This window comes from Panthera leo, chromosome B4, assembly GCF_018350215.1.
Source record: "Panthera leo isolate Ple1 chromosome B4, P.leo_Ple1_pat1.1, whole genome shotgun sequence".
In the NCBI taxonomy this organism is placed as follows: Eukaryota; Metazoa; Chordata; class Mammalia; order Carnivora; family Felidae; genus Panthera; species Panthera leo.
Window position 1 is genome coordinate 83,884,215 of NC_056685.1, and position 3,797 is coordinate 83,888,011.

The 3,797-nt window shown below is 42.8% G+C and overlaps 1 pseudogene; it reads right to left on the reverse strand.

Moving 5' to 3' along the window:
- Positions 1 to 436: 436 nt before the first annotated feature.
- On the reverse strand, positions 437 to 658 carry LOC122225418 (annotated as a pseudogene).
- Between the last annotated feature and the right edge of the window lie 3,139 nt (positions 659 to 3,797).

Sequence of the window (3,797 nt, forward strand, 5' to 3'; positions counted from 1 at the left end):
GCATAAACCACCACCGCTTTCTGACCAATACACAATGTGAAAATTTTATCCCCAAGACATGGTCTGTATAACTCCATTTAAACAGGTATAGTTAATTTGCTGAAGAGGGCAGCAGGATTAAATTCCATCCCAGTTGTTTCTTAAACAATTCAAGGACCAACTTACTCCCTTTTTTAATGGCCCCTATTGCTTTCTACTTGAATTATAGTTACTGGGATGCATTTAAAGTCCTCCCCTAGGCTGAAGATTCTTTGAGGATGGGAAGCATGTCTGCTCCATTTTTGAATAAAAACTCATTCCTCCCCCCACCGCAAACAAAACTTTCTCATAGTTATTATTGAACCAACCTACTAGTGTGGAAGCGTCGAAACAAGAGAAAAATAATTTTCCCAGTAAAGCATGTCCGGCTGTTCAGATAGTAGTGATGTTTTCAGCATCATGTGGTAAGAAGCTGGTGACCTTGATACAGCAGACATATGTGTGCCATCTCAAGTACAATTCCATATGCACCCAACTTTATTCTTCTCCAGTGTCTCCTCTCAGAGTTGAACCTGATTTTATTACTAGTTTTCACTTGAATCCATTGGGGAATGGGATGATCCCGCTTTTGTTTCTTGGCCAAGAATCACTTGATCCTGAAAGTCTCGTGAGAGGACATGATGAGGAGCAGAGTCAACTGCACCCACCACAATGGTCAAGAAAGGGAGTAAAAGAACAAAGCCCATTCTCTACAGGTCATATGAATGAGTGGTAGAAACTATTGGTAGAAGCTTGGTTAGTCTGAAACCTCTGATAGATATTTTGGATGTTTCAATTTCCTAAAATATAAAAAAAAAATTCTTGTTGTATTAGAGAGATACCTATTATGTAGAATAGAGCCTTTCTCTTCAGTGGGCTCGTTGAATGGAAGCTTTTGCAACTGCACACTCTTCAGATAAGGTGAAAAATAAAGAAAAAATTATCATTAGCTAACATTTATTGAATATTTACCACGGGCCAAATACTGTTCTAAACCTTTTACACTTACATCTTCAGAACAACCTTAAAAAGTTAGGTACAATTATGATTCTTAATTTTGAGATAAAGAAAATTCAGCACAGAGAGGTTAAATAACTGGCTCAAGGTCACACAACAAGGTGGTGGATTTGGAATTCAAATCTAGGTCTGACTCCAAAAATCTTGCTTTTAGCCACTGTGCTATACTACTCACTCAGCAGCAGAAATATTTTTGAGGCTTCTTCAGCTCTCAGCTACCTTGTCTGGGAGCTACCTCTATCTATAACTCACATTAAGGAGTAGGACTTAGGTCTCCTTCAAAGCTGATGAGACTAGCGGTAGGCTGGTCAATGGTTCATCCAATGGAATGTTAGATTTTTTTCTCTAGAAAATTTAAACCAAGAAACACAGAGTGTGAAATTAGGGTATGCAAAAGGCAAAAATGACAAATTGAGGGTCTTTGACCTGGACCTTTTTGTTTGGCCCCAGCCACCAGTGAAAAATCAAAAATGGGAGAATGGGGAAGGCAAGGGAAAAAGTCACAAAATATTGTCCATGACAAAAAATAGCATGTGTAATATTCCACTTAGGTATTATTATACTTGTGTGTGTATAGGTATAAGGAGGTGCTGGTGCATAAAAATATGGTCACCAAATGTTAGTGATGGCCAATGAAGGGTAACGGCATTTTAGGTGATATTTATTATTTCATGTAGATTTATGTATCTCTTGACTACTTTACAATGAGCATGTATAATTAGAAAAAAAAAGATCTTAATTTTAAACATGAAGATTTTACATAAATCTCTGTATTCCTAGGTTCAGTTGAAACTTGAAAGCACTGGCATTGCTGGGCTCACACTTTCACATGGCAACCAGGGCTGGGGCTGAGTCTCGACTTTTCCTTCTAGCATGGTGGATACACTCTAACTTCCACAACCTGTTCTTCACACTTGACTGTATTTGCTTCTTGCTATTTAGTGCTTGTTGCCTGTCGGCATTTGAGGGGCCTTTCTTTAGAGACTTGGGGTTAGCAGCCATGTTGGGTTATGCGCAATCTACAAAAGCCATGTAAGGTAAGGTAAGCCATGCAAGCTCAGGATCTAGAGCAGGGCCATCTAATGGAACTTTCTGTGATGATAGAAACAAGCACTTGAAATGTGGCTAGTGTAACCAAGGACCTGAATTTTAAACTTTATTTAATTGTAATTCATTTTAATTAAAATAGCCACGTGTGGCTTATGGCTACTATACTGGGTAGTATAGATTGAGAGACAGAAAGAGAGGGAGAGAGAAAGAGAGGGAGAGAGAGAGAGAGATGAGAGTTTGCTGAGGGTGGAGATACTCTAAAGAGAGTATCTACATAGGTCGTGCTAATAGGTGGCCCAAAAGTCACACATAGCCTACCTTCAGACTGTATATTGGAAAAGAAGTGAGGGATGAGAAAAGGGGTTGGTGCAAGAGAACCTCTTTAGAGAGAGCTGTCAGCATGTTCTACATTTCTCCCCTTTTCCTCCACCTGCTTCAAATCAAGTAATGGGGATGCAGGAAGATTGCACAGAGAAGTGACCTATTCCTTGGATTTACAAGACTCAGAAGTGGGTGTTTGGCTGTCCTTGGAAAATGTCAAAGGAGAGACTAGCTGGCGATGCCCCTGCCCACACAGCAAGGAGAAAGGGCTAAAATGGGAGCAGCCTGAGTTTGACAAGAGGGTACCCTCTGGTCTAGAGAGAACTCTGTAGAAGGTGGTGGTGGGGTCACTACCTAAGAAGATGAGATATCTACAATAGGAAGAGTCTTTGTGGGGTCTACTTTCAGAGACTACTGTTGGAAGGGAGGGAGTGGAAGACCCCAAACACACCCCCTGAAAGAGAGATGGTGCAGTGTGAACTGCCAATCAGAGGGTACCAGCCTGCAAAGACAAGAGCACCCATCTCGAGGCCCTTTTCCCCCTTTTACCTTCCTCACGTGCCTCACCTGGTGAGGAGGTGGACCAAGGAGAGCAAAGGCAGACCTCAGCTTCTGTCTCCGCAAAAGGTTTCCAGTGGGAAAAATGGATTGCCATTTACTTAGGTGGGGGAATGCAGAGGGAAAAGTTTTACTTCTGGAGGGGAGGAATCAGGAGTTCAGTTTGGGAAGGTGGATACCAACTAGCTAGCCTAGAGGAGATGTTGAGGAGACAGCTGTATAGAATCGGCAGTTCAAGAGCGAGAGGAGAGACAAAGTTGGGAATTGTCGGCATGTAGATGGCATTTGAAACCATGCAAATGGATGAGTTCACTTAGGGAGTGAGCCCACATAAGTAGAGGACTGAGGGCTGAGCCCTGTGACACCCCGATGTTTAAATGCATGGAGATGGATGGATCCATGTAGGGTGCTTAGAGCAGAGTTTGGCACATGTTGTGTGCTCAGTAACTGCTATTATCAGTCGGAAATGACTGGGGAACAGAGGTTTTCTAATGGAGATCAAACTCAACGTTGACCTAGTGACTTGTAATAGCTACATAGGTAGGGGGCAGCGCTCGCCATAGGAAGAGCAAGTGGCAAACTTGCTAATTCTCATTCTATATATGGCTCTGTTCCCAAGGCTGGGTAACTGAAGGACGTGTCCTGTTCAATCCTATCTGGGGTGCGAGGAGATAAGCATGGCATCCAGGGAGGCCAGTCACCCAGACCGAGCCTGGGGAGGCAGAAGCAGAGAGCAGCTGTCAGCTTTACAGGTGCAGAATCTGTACTTTAGCCTTACAGCTGGAGTTGTGCCCGGAAACCCCGTGGCCAAACTCAGAAGAGACCGATGGTTC